Genomic DNA, 17,598 nt, shown 5'->3' on the forward strand with positions numbered 1-17,598 from the left:
TACAGCTTACCAGTATGTACCCCAACCCTACTTTGTCATTTAGTAGGTAGAGCATTAATTAGGGATAATAAATGCACCTAGGAAACAATCGGGATGCAGATGTCGATCATCATTTAGGCGTCTACATGGGGGATTGATTCTTGTGCAAGCGTTCAATGTCTGCGTAGGCACCAAATGGGGAATAAACGGTCGATCTCGGATTGCGTAGAAGACTACCATCTATGTAGATGTGGGTCTACAGGTAAAGAGGAAATTGGGAAGGGGATTGTTAATTAATGTCTCTGCTCTATGGATCGATACACAACATGTGGTTGCAGCATCTCTGCCTAAGAGAAACGCCCTCTCCACCTAGGAGGAAGATGGGGGAATAAAGGGAATAGGACAAAAAAGGAGGAGATGGGTTCGAGGGATCACATAGATGCCCCAGGGGTAGAATAGGCTAGAAGTAGGCTAGAAAAGAGGGCTAATGAGGTTATTTTGTTGGATGCAAGTGGATCCTGATCCTATCACTTCTTGGGAGCACTGGCCACCAATGATGACATTGTTCCAACGACAGGGGAGAGATGAGTGGGAGGTGTTGAGTGCACTAGGCCTGGGATTCATGGGGAGATGGCCATGGATTCGAGCACATACCACGATGTTGACCATACTCATCAAGAAATAGGACATAAAGACATGAACCCTTCATCTATCTACGAATGAGGTCAGCATCACATTTCTTGATGTTTGGCAGATCCTAAAGGTCCCAATCAAAGGAGTTATTCTCGAGTATTGACTAGACCACAAGAACCACTATTTATGCAGCATATGCGAGTACGATGACCTACCTATGGATAGGAAGAGGATGCGACTATGGGAGGCGATGCAAATACAAAGGATTCCTCACCTGGTCTTGTTCATTTGTGGATTGATCAGTGGATGCATGATGTCAGATCTAAGTGGGCATCGATTTTCTATTAGATGGAGTTGATACTTGTACTATATGTTGGAGGATTAGGTAGAGTATGCATGGGGGGCTGCTATGCTCAGCCAGTTATACCATGATATGCACATATCCATGTACTGAGGTTACAAAAACCTTGGGATAGGAGTTACCTTGCTTCATATCTAGGCTTGGGAGCACATTGCAATTACACGACCAGTTGGGGTGCAGGATCAAAGGTGGTGGTTCCCATATGTGGACAGGTATAGAGGGCTACTAAATTATACTTGTGTTTGAGCCACTTGGTTTTGGAGATGGGTACTAGATGAGCTTATGGTCTTTATATGGCCTTTCAGGGACAATGAGAGGTGGAGAGAGGACTGACAGCTAGAAAGGGTTAAGAGAGAGTGTTGGATCTTTGGATGCACCATCCATGTGATTGATCAGTATCTGCCTCATCGCATCATGAGATAGTTCGGCCTGGTGCAACATATTATTGGGCACGAGCGCACACATCTGTGCATCATGAGGGAAGCGGTGACATGGGGAGAGGTGGCAGGTCCCTTTGAGGTCAATTTGAGTTGGAGGGGGGCAACGATGGTGTCATGGGATGAGCAATTGTAGGTCAGTGATGACCCAGGATGTACAGGTGCATATATAGCCTAGTGGGAGGCCTGCAGACTGGTTCAATTGAGCATTCTTGGGGTACTAGAGAAGGATGAGATAGATCCATCAGTGGGTGAGATAGTTGAAGGGGAGAGGGATGGACCTAGAGAGGGAGAGGCCACTAGAAGAGGCAGGGGATGGGGATATGCAACAGCAGGAGCTAGGGTTTAGCGACAGGTGTCGAGGAGGAGAGAGAGCAGATAATAGGTATCATGAGTAGAGGTGCCTTTACATGTTTAGATGTATGCAGGATAGATTGCAGGACCCGCCCAAGATAAGGGAGCAGGGGATGGTGTTGAGCCGATGGAAATACCAATTAGGGAGTGAGGACAGGAGGGAGGGGATGCAACGGTAGGAGGAAAGACAAAGAAGGGTGGACAGGTACCACAAGATTATTATAATCAAGCCAATTTGGCACAGGATATAGATAGAGTCAAGGCACAAAGCCTAGAGGATCAGCTATCAATGGAGAGGCAGCAAGTTGATCAGGAGAGAGCTCAAGCAGACAACCTGTAGGAGGAGGTAGACTAGCTAAGGAGAGAGGGGGACTCGCTAAGATAGGATCTAGAGGCAACCATCTCAGAGAGAGACAACATCATGATAGAGGTAGATGAGGTTGAGAGGAGGCTACAGGAGGCTAGGAGTGGAGGGGCCATAAGGTAGCTGAGGGAGGAGACTCAGGAAATAAACGATGAGCTCGAGACATTCAGAGCCAGGCTGAGAAAGGTCAGAGATGGAGGTAGTTAGACTATAAGGGGAGTGGGATGTGGATACACGAGCATTAGATCCAGGGCACAAAATGACACTCTTTACAGAGGTTCTTGATGCACAGAGGGTGATAAAGAGGACCCTATGGGAGGTACAATACTACAAGATCTTATATGAGAGATCAATGTCACGAGATCAGTGGGGCACCCTCCTTCATCGAGTACTCCTAGTCTAGGTAGACGTGAATGAGGACATAGATCTTAGGAGAGTCTGTGTGCATGAGGGCTACGTGGCCACTGACAGCAAAACCCTCAAGAGGAACAAGAAACACAAAGAGTGCAGGCTAGCACTCATTATATATATGTGTGACATTTTGACCCTTTGGGAATACCATTGTACTATAGTTCGACACATTGATTTTTTGAGATATATATGAGATGAGATGCAGTTTTTGGCAGTGATATGCATATGTACATGTATTTTATTATGGACTTTTTATGGACTATTTATTATGGACACTTGGTGGATAATTATTTTGATTTATGATTATTGTGATGCATATGATCTAACCCATTTGTGATGCAGGCTGGATGGATACGTATGCATATGTTTCCATAGATTTTCCTAACATGTTGTGTATGTAGGATGTGTGTGTGATTTATGTGATGTGTGTTTATATTATATGCAGTTTTCATCTATCGAGTTATGATTATGTTTATTCTATGATGGATGATTATGATGTGGTGATTATGTAGTATGGGTGTTTATTTGTGATGTATGTAATGCAAATGGATGTTCTTATTTGTTGATCCTATATGTTTTGATGGATGCACTGTGATTTTTTTGATATGTAATGCAATATGAATGGAATGAATGCATTGCATTTAAATGAAATGAATTACAATGGATGTTTATAATTGAAAAGTATGACTTAAATGATAATGAGAGAGATAATGAATGTGATGCCATGGAATTGTGGACAAGAGTCAAGAACAACGTTCAATGTTAATATGTTAGTTTCAACCATAAAACCAAAACAAAGAACTAAAATCATTCCAAAAGCACACCAAAGGAGATTTAAAAGAATAAATGAAACATGAACAAAACAAAAGAAAGGAGAAGAGTCTTCATAAGATGCTTCCATGATGCCTTTGTTTCTCCTCCCTTGTTTCCCTCCTCTTCAAGTTCCAAATGAGTAGAGCTCTCATCTTTTAGCACTAATCATGGATGCCAAATGGAGATTCAAGATGGTTGAAAATGAAAACATATACTATGCAAATGCAAAGAGTGATGCTATCAGAAAGCTCTAAGTTTCTATTCAATTTTTACTATAATAATAATGCTCTAATGCTTCCTCATTTGCTTGAGGGGAAGGGTTATATTTATAGGCAAAATAGAAGATTGGATGGTCAAGATTGATCTGGTTTGTGGAGGGCCAAGATTGCATGATTCATGATCCATGTGATGGTTTTCAACCCAAGCCCATGATGACAAGTGTCAGCATGAGATGGCTTGAGAGGAGAGGGAAGGAGTAGTTAATGCCTGAGAAGACATGAGGGTAACCTCATGTGGTTTGGGTTATTGGATAAAGATTTTATCTAAGGGTAAGGTTATTATCCAATGGGTAAACTCTTGTGCAAATTTTACCCATGGTTAAGCCTTGACTAAAGGGTCAAGACCCATGCGGGTTAGTGTGTTGAAGAAGGAAAGCATTTATGACTCTGTAAGAGTCTTAAATGGTTGAGATGATGGGTTGGGGATTAATTTTGGTTTACGATTGTGCAAATGATTAGTCAAAATATGGTTTAAATAAATTAAATCAAATAAATTCAATAATTTATTTAATTAATAGAAGAGGGTTAGGGTGAATTAATTAAATATTAATTTAATTAGTTGTTGATCTATGGTTAAATAATCAAATAAATGCTAAGTATTCATTAAATTAAGTGGACATATTTGGGTGTCTACATTTACCCCTCTTTGAGACGGTGTTGTTTATTGCACCATTTCAAAGAAAAACATATGGGCATGAGAAAAATGCCCCAGGGATTTTAGTTAGTGGGTTGGTATGCCCCCTCGAGAGATGGGTCAAAAATTTTGAAAAAAATTGGGTGGTCTCTCGAAAAATAGAAAGTGTGGGGATGATAGATAAGAAGAAATTGGATTAAATGGTGGAAGAATGGAGAAAAATAGGGTTAAAATGGAGGAACGACGAGGCTCAGAAGTACTCGGGATCCACAGCGGTGAGTGGGGCAAAGCAAGGGTAGGGCTAGGCAAGGTATATTAGGGCGAGAGGGGGAAATTGGGCTCATTTCCACACTCCTCCCCAGCGATCCAAAGCTCTAATAGTGACCCATTGTAATAGATTATGATAGAGAAAATGGTGTTCCCAATTGCAGACCATCGATTCGAGCGCATCCAAAGGTACCAACCGACTACGAATGCCCAATAAGTTCAATTCCAACCTTTGTGTTTTGAGCTCATTTATTGTATTTATTAGCTAGGGGAAAATTTTGGATGAAAAAGGATCTAAAATGTTGTTTTATCACTTTTCTCACCTAAAGTAGCGCTATTGTGCCACAATGGCACTTTCGCTAGGTAGTTGTAGTGCTATCGTGAATATAGCGCTATTGTAGGGTACTTTTAGCGCTAATGTTTTTCAAAGTTTTGGTGCTATCGTGTTTTCATGTTGAATGATATGTTTTAACACTATTGTCTCTATTGTAGTGCTACTATTTTAATGTAGCGCATGTGTATAGTTAAAGTAGCATTGTTGTTTTCTTTAGTGCTTTTGTGTAATTTGTTTAGCACTTTTATTGTGCGTAGCACCTGTGTCTAGTGTTATAGCACTTTTGTCACTATTTGTAGGACAGTCAGTGTTGATTGCCCCAGTTGTTGTAATGTTAACAGTTGATGTCAATGTTGTTGGTGATGCATGGTGTTTGTGTGTTGAGACTTAGTGTACCCGTTAAGACTAAGCAATTGATGTAAATGCCTATTGTTAGTCTAGGTGTTTGTGAGTCAAATTACCCGATGAGACTTGAGATACTTGAAAAGTATCTAATAAAGTCTAGGTAGTAGCAGATGTTTACATAGAAAGAAGATTGGCATTGTTGTTTGATTGTGTTTATATGAGGACCTAGGTGTTTTGCAGATGCGAGAGAGGCATCCCGCCACTCAGCATCTGTGTGACCAATTCACAGACCTAGAGATTGATTGTGTATGTTCTACTCAGTTGTTTTATATGATGCATCTACCCATGATTCAAACAAATTTTGGATTGTTGATTGTGTTGGTCGAGTGATGGCACAATGAGACATGCCCCTTCCACCTGTCGATGGTAGAGATGTCGATGTCTCTAGAGGATGTTTGGAGGATCCTACGAATTTCCCATCATTAGCGAGCTTGTGACATATGATAGGGTGATGGGTGAGGCGGCATTGTGACAGATCTTCTCCTACTGGAAGTTGGAGGTATATGACAGACCACTTCCATGGGAGGATATCGCATATCTATATGAGCCACTACCAATAGTGCTTTCAAGGATTGTGGGAGGGTTGCTATGCCCAAATCGGAGATCTCATGGACACGGTTTTGAGTGGGGGCAAGTTATAGAGGGATGGCCAGTGAGGGCACCTGGTATGTGTGGAGACCACGTGTATTGGCGTACTTGTACATCGATCTTCATGATGTTGTCTACCATGGGATTACTTCTTTGGGGGTTGGGATCACCTTATTACATATCTAGGCATGGGAGAACTTGCCCATCACTAGACCAGTGTGCATGAGATTCAGGGTGACTAATCAGCCCTATGTGTATATGTATGGAGAGATGATGACACCACCCTAGCTGGGGAAGCTAAAGTACTGGCGACGGGCATTAGATGATTTGGATATAGTTATTTGGCACCCATACCTCAATTGTGAGCCATGGGAGGATGATAGAGAGGCCATGCCCTATGTTTACACAATTTAGTTTTTGATTTGCCACACTTCTTATATTGTTGAGAGACGTATGTCGGGTCATGTTATGAGGTAGTTTGGATGGACACGGGGAATGCCATGGGGTTCGAGAGAGTATGCCCAAGTAGTGCATGAGAGATTCTAGTGGGGACTTGTATTGCCCTATGATCAGGCATTGGCAGATTTCTACAGTTTACACATAGGCAATGGCCATATAGAGAAGATGTGGTTGATGCAAGAGTTACAAATGAGTATGCCCGGTACCTTGATGCACATTCCTTTGTGCACATTTCAGATCCTGAAAAGACAGTTCCACCATTTGAGGATGATTGTGCATCAAGACAGGGTAGGAGGAGGAGGAGGAGATTAGATGGGGGCAGAGGAGGTGGTAGAGGAGGTGGAGATGGGGGAGGTGGTGGTGGAGGAGGAGATGGGGGAGGTGGTGGTGGAGTAGGAGGTAGGGGTTTGATGAGAGAAAGGGGGGCTCTTCCATTGCGACTTGCACAGGGTCCACTAATAAAGGCAGCAATAGCAAGGGGGAAAGTGGAGTTTGGAGCAGGTTTAGATATGGGTGGGGATGCAGGTGTTGGAGATGTAGAGATGGGTAGGGGTGATGGTGGTGATGTTGCTATGGATGTTGGGCAAGGAGTTGCAAGTGGAGGAGGACAAGGATACCTATGAGAGGTCATGATAGTGTGGCTACAGACACGTCTTACTGCCATAGAGGATAGCATTTGGGATTTGGAGGCCCAGTTAGATGATTGGGATGCAGAGATTGCTTCCTAAGATGTGTAGTTGTTTTCTCAAGGGGCCAAGATGACTGCGGTACTAAGGGAGAGGGATGATGTGGTGGATAGACTGAGGCAAGCTTAGGACAAGATTCGGGTACTAGAGGGAGTACAGGGACAAGGCCCTACAGCTGAGGTAATGAGAAAGATGTAGCAGGCAGGAGCATAGATCAACTATTGGCGAGGGTTATACGAGCAAGTAGTGCCCAACAGTTAGTGGGCTATGAGTTACTCCTAGATGCGGCAACCAAGACCAGAGCTGTTTTAGAGGGGCTATAGTAGTGAGGGTGTGATGGGTCATCCTTGGTGAGATGGTGAGGGGGGTGGTTGTGGTGCAATGACATCTAGCGAGAGTGTTATTTGAGTTTTCTTTTTGCATTGTTACATTGTTATGATACTAACACTTGGATGGCTCTTGGTAGCCGATATTTTTGACATCATTGTACTCTAATTCATTGTAGTTTATTTTTATGAGAGATATATGATGAGATCTCATTTTTGGCAGTGATGATATGATATGCATTTATGTGATGACATGATTTCCTTATGCATGATGATGTTGATATGTGATGGACTATTGATGTGATACTTGCATTCATGCTCATGTTGTGATGGATGCAGATTTTATGATTTGTTACCATGATGGATTTTCTTATGTGATGATGTGGATTATTTCTAGATGTATGATTTGATGTGATGATGATGATACTAATATGTAGGATGTTATGCGATATGCATGAGATGTGATGGATTTTTATATGTTTTTATGATGTTCTATGATGATGATTGTTTTCATGATGTCTTTATGTATGATGATTTATATATATGTGGATATTGTATGCAGGTGGTTTTTTATATATTGCATGTTTATGGATGGATGCTCATGTATTGGCTGTATGATGCAGACGACTTTTTTATGTATGACAGTATTCAGATGTGAAATGATGTGTTAAAAATGTTTTTAAATGGGTTAATGCATTGTAATGATTTTGGTTAATGATAATGGTATAATGTAAAATGATGTGATATGATAATGATGTGATGAAATAAAATGATGAAAATGAAAATGATGTGATAAAAAATGATTTGAAAATGATGTGATAATAAATCATTTAACAATGATGTATGATAATGATATATGATAATGAAATATATGTTGAAAATGTAAAAATAATGTGATAAGATTATATATGAATGATATGAAAATGATGTGATAATGAATAAAAATGATGAAAAGGATCTATGAATGATAAATACATGATAGTGATGAAAATAGGATAATATGGATATAATAAATGATTTAACAATGATGTTATATAATGATGCGATGATAAATAAAAATGATGTAAAGGATGTGTGAATGATAAATACATGATAGTGATGAAAATAGGATAATATGGATATAATAAACGATTTAACAATGATGTTATATAATGATGTGATGATAAATGACATAAGATAATAGTAATCACCCTAAATGATGGATAAATGAGGAGATGAATTGTACTAATTAAAATGAGCCTAAATCATAATGTAAGGTGAGTGATGTGTATCTGAGTACTCCATTGGGATTTTTCCTAGCTTTCTCATAGCAACCCTATGCAATCCTATATGCATGCGCACAAAAGATATGTACAATGAATGTATGAACAAATGGATGAGCGGTATGCAACGAAATGCAATATAAATAAAGGAGATGAAATGGAGATTCATGACTTATTCATAATGCTTTATTTCCTCATTGAGCGTGGTAGTACCGATCTTGGCCAAGGTATCAGAAACCAAGTTTGAGCGTTGCACCTATAAAAAAACACGACAGACAAGAAAAGTTCCCCTCCATTCTGGTTCATATGCATATGGTTGAGGTATATGTTATAGTCAGTAAGCCATAGTGATCCATGACTTTGTATTTTTGCATAAGACCTTGTAGCTTAGTGAACTTCCCAAATAGACACCATTAGTATGTGCCCCAAAACTTCATTGAAACAATCCGCAGATAGAAAACAAATAAAAAGATATCAGGAACCATCCCGACGAATCTAATTTCTTGTGGATATCTCGAAATAGCATAGGAAATTGATATAAAAAGCAATAATTTGACCAACTGCCTATCAGCTAAACAACATATTTTTGTTAAAAAGATATGTCACTATGTCTTGTTTTGAAGGAAGGATGCATCCTTGTTTAAGACGGTCTCGTGTATATGTTGATCAGATGTTTGCTTGTTTGTCTGATAGTTGGTCATCTTGTATGTAGCTCAAAATATTGTTTTGCATCTGACTAGATACTTATGTACAAGGAACAAGTTTATTGGAATGTTTTTGATTGATTTTGATGTTTTCGCATGTTTTTGGATTGTTCCAGGACATTTTCTAAATGTTTTTGGTATTTTTTACTATTTTATGAATGTTTTTGGATTATTCCAAGACATTTTCCGAATGTTTAACTTGATGAATCACCAGTATTAAGAATCCACTCCCATCATATAGTAAAAATTTGCCCCCAGTTAGGTGTAAGTGTGAAAGCATGATGTGGGATTCATGAGGTAATAACCCTGATTTCATATCAATATCAAGTCATGATAGAGATGATGTATGAGTGGATGCAATGGATGGGATCCCAAAAAGTTTGAAAGACAATGGAGCCACAACCTTTACGAATGGTGTATGTTTACCAGGTTTTCACCACCATACTTATCCGAGGTGCCACCGAAATGGTTTTCACCATTTGGATGAATAATTTTTCTTTACTATTTTCTTGAATTTTTTGTTTTTTTATACTTTGTTCAGGACTTTTTCTTAATCTTTTTGGTATTTTTTTATATTTGATGAGCCTGATTCTTTGTACAGCTTATGTATGGAACTTTTTGAGATGCATGTTGTTGATTGGATCTATCAGTGGTTCGCCTTTTGATGCCCCAGACCCAAAGACTGCAATGATGACATAAGGACCTAGCCAATTGGATTCAAATTTGCTCTGATGTTCTCTATTTGGTTGATTGCGAGGATTTTCTCTGAGAATAAGATCTCCTACCTCAAATGTGTGAGGTTTTACCCTATGATTATAGGTTCTTCTCATATGCTACTAATATGATTTTAGGTGATTGTAGGCAACCTATCTCTTTACATCAAGCAGTTCCAAGTCGTGAAGACGTGAGACTCAGTACTCTTCATCAGTAATTAGGTTGTGCAAATTGACTCTTAGGGATGGTAATTCAACCTTAATATGCAGGATATCTTTTTCTTCATAAACAAGTGAGTATGGGGTTGTGTCTATAGGGGTTTGAATGCTAGTTCGATATGCCCATAATGTTGGATTCAAATGAATGTGCCAATCACGGCCAACATCATTGATTGTCCTCTTTAGGATCCTCAATATGTTCTTGTTCGAGGCTTTTGCTTGACCATTTCCTTGTGGGTAATATGGTGTAGAGAAACAGTGTTGGATATGAAACTTCTCACAGAGTGCCTAGACATCCTGATTTTTGAAAGGAAGCCTGTTATCTGTGATGATGGACATGGGTACACCATACCAACAGAAGATGTAGTTTAAGATAAATGAAGAGATCTGCTTGTCGGTTACTTGGGTAAGTGGAATGGCTTCTATGCACTTGCTGAACTATTTTATGACGGTAATGATAAAAAGTCAAGTCCCCACAAATAAAAGGGCCATGATATTGTGATGGGTTGTAGTTCTTACACAGGTGCATGTATGGGATCTCCATGAACTTGGCGATTTTTTCACTTTCTAACAAAGTAGTAGGAGTATTTTTTCCATGGAGGGCCAATTGTATCTTGCCCTCATGATCTTTTTAGCTAATGAAGGGCCACTTTAATGAGCCCCACAGACATCTTCATGTACTTCTTCTAAATTTGTGGTCACCTCACCTTTCTCTAAACATCAAAGGAGAGTACGATCGAGACCTCGTCAATATAGGGTTTCAGCAATGATAGTGTATTGGACGAATTGGTGTATGAAATTTTTTTTGTTGGTTGTTTGATCGGTTTGGTGGAAGGATTTGATTGCGTAGGTAAGTGTAAAACTCACCATACCATGGGGAATCAAGACCAATGAGTTAAAATACCATCTCGGATTCTAGGATATCATAAGCAGGGATCCAAAGTTGTTCTACTAAGAACTCATAGCATATTGAGTGTATGTGGAAGATCGAGGATAGAGGCTATTGTAGCCATTGCATCTACAACTTGGTTCTAATATCGAGGAATCTACTCAAAATTGATAGTTGTGAATAATTATTTGAAGCTATCAACTCTTTTTTTGTAAGACATGATCTTATCATCCTTAGTTTGGTATTCATCATTGACCTATTGGATGACTAGCTGTGAATCTCCATATACTTGTAGCTCCTTCAAGTTTCATTGTATAGCCATTCTTAGTCCTGTGATCAAGGCCTCATATTCTGCTATGTTATTCATGCATAGGAATGTGAGCCTATATGATTTTGGAATGCTATCACCTTGAGGTGTGATGAAAATAATTCCAACTCCTGAACCATGCCTAGTGTATGATCCATCAAAATATAGCTTCCATTGTTGTGCTGATATGACAGTGAAGATCTCTTGGACTGGAAAATTTGAAATGAGACTCTGATGATCTCCTATGAGTGGCGGTTCAACCAACTGATCTATAATGACTTTCCCTTTGATTTCTTTTCGATCCACATATTCTATGTCAAATTTGTTGAGGAACATAACCCACTTTGCCAAGCGGCTTGTTAGTGCTACTTTACTAGGTAGGTACTTGAGTGGATCGATCCTGGAAATGAGTTGTATCTTGTGTGTCAGCGTGTAATGCCTCAATTTGGCTACTGCTAAAATCACTGCAAGGCAGGCTCCTTCAATAGGGGTATAATTGAGTTCAAACCCGACTAGTGTCCTGGAAATGTAGTATACTGCACATTCTTTTCCTTCGGCATTATGTTGTGCTATTAGTACTCCTATGGCCATAGTTGTAGTTGATATGTATAAACATAGTGTCATATCTGGAGATGGTGGTGTCATTAGGTAGTCCTTTAATTGTTGGAATGTTTGCTGACAATTATCTTCCCATTTGAAGCGGGCATTCTTATCGAGTAGTTGTGTGAAGGGGTGATATTTATCAGCCAATTATGGGATAAAGCAACGAATTAACTGTACTCTTCCTTGTAATATCCTCAACTGACTAATGTTCTTAGGAGGTGGCATTTCCATGATTGCATTGAATATTGCAGGGTCAACCTCAATGCCTTTGTTGGAAACAATGTATCCTAGGAGCCTCCCAAAGGTTACTCCAAAAACACACTTCTTCGGATTGAGTCAAACATTATATTGTTCTAGTCTGGTGAAAATTTTGTCTAGCATAGCAAGGTGACCCTCTTTTGTTAATGATTTATCTAGTAAATCATCCACATAGTCTTACATTAGTGTATACATCATGTCGTGGAAGATGGTAGTCATTTCGCTTTGATATGTGGCACCCGCATTCTTGAGACAAAATTGCATCACATTACAACAGTATGTACCCCATGGGCATGTAAAAGTTGTTTTATGTTGATCCTCTGGGATGATCTTGATCTGGTTGTATCCTGAAAATCCATCCATGAGTGATAAAATTGCATGTCATGTTGTGAGGTCCACAATCATATCAATGTTTGGAAGAAGTCATCCTTAGGATATTCCTTGTTTGGATCTCTAAAATCTATATAGATACGAATGCACTCAGTTGGTTTTTCCACTGGTACAAGATTGGAGATCCATTCTGCATAATCAATCTAGGTCTTATGAAACCAACATCTAATAGCTTTTTGAGTTCTTCTTTTACTAACAGTGCGATTTGAGGATGCATCTTTATGAGATTTTGTTTTACTGGTTTGGCTCCTTCTGTTTCTACCAAATGATGCATTACTAGCTCTAGATTTAGGCCTCGCATGTCTTCATAGGATCATGCAAAATTGATTTGTCACTTTTGGAAAAACTATAAAATCAGGATCTTCACCTAGAGTCAATTATTCTACTAGATGTATTATGTGTGGATTTTCTGGTGCCCCTAGATTGACTTCCTTTATTTCTTCTATGAGAATAGATTATCTCTCTTGATTAGTACTATAGGGGATAATTTCAAACCTTCCATCTTCAAGTGCCTTAGAGAGGTTTTCACCCTTGCATGTGTCCTTTGTTTTTACTCTTTTAGTCTCCAAAAGTGTCGCAGTGTGGTTTTCACTTGAGGATCCTATTTTGATTGTAATATTTTTGCGACTGAAAGGTTTGGCATTCTCTCCAAAGTAAGTCATGCTATTAAGCTCAATATAAAATCCAACTTTGTGATCCCCACTTGGTATGTCATCCCATAATTCAAGAAAGACTATGATCGCGTCATCGTTTTGGAAGGTGTCAAGGTGTGGGGGATCGTGTTGGTCCCAATCAATGAGTTCGAGGTAAATAATTGGCATGGATTCATCAATGAGATTGAAGTCATAGGATGCGTCAGTTAGGGTAAGTATGGAGGAATCAAGGTCATCGTCAGTACTATCATCTTCATAATCAAGCTCAGGAGGTGACCTACCTATTCTTGAAGTATCTTCATTTTTTGAATCCCAAAAGGTGTTGATCCATGCCTCTCCTTCAATGCTTTTGTCTACAAGAGGACCAGGAGAATCTTCTTCAGATTCATGTGAAGCCAAAGAACCCCATTCGTATTCATGTGAATCCGTCTCAGAATCACTTGGTAGAACTATGTCACTATATGTTATAAGGATGTCAGCCAATGTGAAAGGTTTGTTGACAGTTGTTGCAGGGGTTTTATCTAATGGGGTTTTTGATGTTTCTTGGGTGTCTGAAGTGGACAAAAATTTTATCTTGGGAGTGATAGTTTGGCAGGAAACATAACTCCTTTGCTTACTTATTGTATGTAGGCACTGCAATTGAGAAGTCCTTTTGTGACTGAAATTTTTTGATCTTGTAGGTTGATTTGCAATGGACACTATCCTTCTTCTAGAAGGGGTGAACTTGGAAGTGGTTTGCTTTCGTTTTCTTGTACTCTTGATAAGAGAAGAGCCTCCTAAACCAGGACTAAATCCAAGTCCATTTTTATCTCGTGGTTGTAATAATGGTTGCAATGGCTTTTGTATACCTTGTTTGTGGGATCCCAATGAACTATGGTCATCATAGACCATCTTGTGCATTATGGTAAAACATTTACCATACCTCTCTATAGGGATATTGATTTATTTTCTAGCGGTATTGGAAGGGTCTCTATAGATCCATCTTGCCAAGTCTTCATCTATAGTTTCCTATTCTTATGATCTGCCTAGGATGAATCCATCAAGTATAGTAGTGTTGGCTTCCATAAGTGGCTTGAGTGACATTTGTGGTTTTCCACGAGTCCTAGGTGAGAGGGGTAGTTGGCCAACACAGAAAAGTTGACTAATATTATATACTCTTGGGCCTTCATCCTTTACTTTCATTTTTAGCTTCTCATGTTTGGGTGTAGGGATCGGTGGACTAGTGAGATTTGTTAGGTGGATGTAAGATGATGAGGTAGTGGGTTCTCTGTTGCTAAGGACTATGATATCATTTTGATGCATTATATTGTTGCAAAAGGCGAACAGGTTGGCATCATCGAGGATAGTAATCTCTACTCCATTATGTTGAAACTTGATGCGTTGTTGGTAAGTGGATGGTACTTCTTGCATGGCATGAATCCATGGTCTACCTAATAGGAGATTGTATGGACGAGGGAAGTCTAGGAATTGACAAACCACATTCTTCATCATAGGTCCTACCCTGACTGGTAGAGTAACACACCCTTTAGAAGAGTATTTGCATCATCATAGGCCTTGATGGTAATTTGCTTTCTGGCATCTACTACATCTTCTACATATCTCAATGTTGTGATTAATTTTAATGTGAAAATGTTAAGGCCACCTCCATTTTCAATCAAGACTCACTTGATTTGGTGTTTATGTATGAATCCCTCAATATGGAGAGGGGCGTTATATGATTTTTGAAAGGACGCGTCATCATTCTCAGCAAAAGTGGGACAGGTTGATGATTTGAGACTTCCAACCATGGCTTGAAATTGATCTATATCAAGGTTGGATGGAACTAACACTTCTTGGAGATCTTGGTCTAAGATGGTTTTATGTGTGGGTGATAGGCACAAAAGCTCTAGTATGGAAAAGAGTGTTGGCATCTTATCCAATTGGTCCACATGGTTATAATGTTTGGGTATGTATGTCACTCTTGATGGTGCTCCTTGTACAGTAATCATGCTATGGCAAGTAACAACGTTACATGCGGGATCTTTACCTTTGATTGTAATGGTTGCAACTTGTTCATTGGAATCATAAAGGTTGTTGACGGTATAGGTATATGGTGCGCATGTATAGTTTGTCATGTTATCTTGGTTCTTACCTTGATGGGAGGGACCTCCCTTCTCATATGATGGGAGTGGATCTTTGAACATGCTACAATCAGTGTTGGAAGTTTTTGCATTATGGTCATCCACTTCTATGTCACCTCGATCAACGAGGTCTTGAACGAGATCTTTTAACCGATGGCAGTTGTTTGTTTTGTGTCCTTTTCCTTTATGAAATTCACAATATTCATTATCTCTCCACCATGAAGGTTTAATCTAGGGTTCATAGTTTGGCATTTTAGGCAATGTGATGAGATCAAAATATATGAGTTGTCTTAATATCTTTTCAAGGGGTTCTCCCAAGGGTGTGTATGTACGATTGGGTTTGTAGGTAGGGTACCTCTTGTTGTGTGTTAGGAGTTTGATTTCCTTGATTGTTTTGGGGGTTGGTAGTAGGTTTGTTGCGATTATCTTCTTGCCCTACAATTTTGACTATGGGTTGGGCAATTTTGACAGTTCTTGCGTCTACAACACCATCATAAACAATGTTTTTATTCTTCACACAAAACTTTAGCTTGTCACTGTTGTAGGCTAGTCGTGGACCATCCTTGTTGTCTTTGTATATTTTTACAAGCCTCTTTTTGATAAGGGCTTTCTCAATTTTAAGCCTCTAAGCTATCACGTCTTTGAAAGTGTCTAAACATTTGATGTCTGAGTAGAATTCCATTTCCTCATTTAAGTTTGAAATAAAAATTTCAACTAATTATTCTTCAAGAATGGGGAAGGAACATCTACTAGAAAGGTGTCTCCATATTTGTAAGAATGCCAAGAATAACTCGTCATTCTTTTTTTTTTTATTGCATAGATCAGCCATGGAGACATCTCATTCTATGTTATGCACATGATGAGTGATAAAGTTTTGTACTAGGTCCTCAAATCTTTGTACTCCTTCGGCCAAACATGAAAACCATTGCATGGTCGATCCACCTAAACTTTGAGGGAAGACGCACATTAGATATGTTTCGTCATATGCCACCTCTAAGCATGTAGAGTAAAATTCTCTTACATGGTCCCTTGGATCTCCTTTTCCCTTGTATTTGTCAAATTTTGATGTTTTGAAATTGCATGGGAAAGGAGGCATGATCATATTCCTATCAAATGGATATGGACAAATATCTTCAAGAGCATATTGCTTTTGTGACCTTCCTGAGTGTACTTGTTGGGAAAGGTCTTGCATCTGTTTCCTTAACATATCCATTTCTATGTGAGGAGGCTGGATATTCCCTTGTTGATAGTTATTGTCATAGTTGTGGGTATTTTGTGCCCTTCTATTGTCTTGATTTTGTGCTTGTCGATGATTATGTTGGGCTTGTTCTGGTACATCCCTAAGTTGTGACACATCAAAATCTATTGGGAGTTTTGTTCCTTCTTGAGCAAGTCTTAGAAAATGGGCATCAACATTTCCCCTGTGAATTTACTCAAAGAGTCTGTTAAATCTGGGATTACTAGTGGCTTCTTCTATTTGTGTTTGTGTAGGAGTATATGGGCCTTCTCTTTCAGAAAAGGGGTTAAAACCCTCTTCTTCTTCTTCTTTCCATATTTCATTTTGAGGTTTTCTCTGACTTTGAGACCTAGTCCTAGCCATGTTTGAAGTGTGCATTTGTGAAAGTGGAAGTGATACAAGTGCAAAGTGGATTTCTGATCCCTTGTTTTAGTTCCAAGTTGATATGATGATGATGATGAGTTTGAAGTATTGCATGGATGTTTGATGTCCTACACTAAAGGTTGGGTATCAACAAAATCCTTTTTAAGATTGCTTGCTTGGTTTTCAACATTATGATATGAGGTGTAGCCAAGTGTGCGTTTACAAATTACAATCTACCTAGTAATGAGAGGATGCACTCCTGAACTAATTTTAACCTATCTATGATGCTTAGTAATGTGTTCTTAGGATGATTTATCCTAGATGTAGAGACACACTAAAGAGTAATTTTGTTAGTATGATGAGAAATATCTTGCAAGAACTAAGGACAAAACCTTTATGTTTTGTGAGAGGAATGGATTTTTGAGGTAATATGAATTTTGGATTGTATGTGACCCTCGGAATTATCGTGTGAATTTGAAGAAGATGAAATATGGAAGATGGTGTGAATTTGAAGTATCATTTGGAAATGATTTATGGAAGATGTAAATTTC

Source organism: Cryptomeria japonica, chromosome 9 (assembly GCF_030272615.1).
Source record: "Cryptomeria japonica chromosome 9, Sugi_1.0, whole genome shotgun sequence".
In the NCBI taxonomy this organism is placed as follows: Eukaryota; Viridiplantae; Streptophyta; class Pinopsida; order Cupressales; family Cupressaceae; genus Cryptomeria; species Cryptomeria japonica.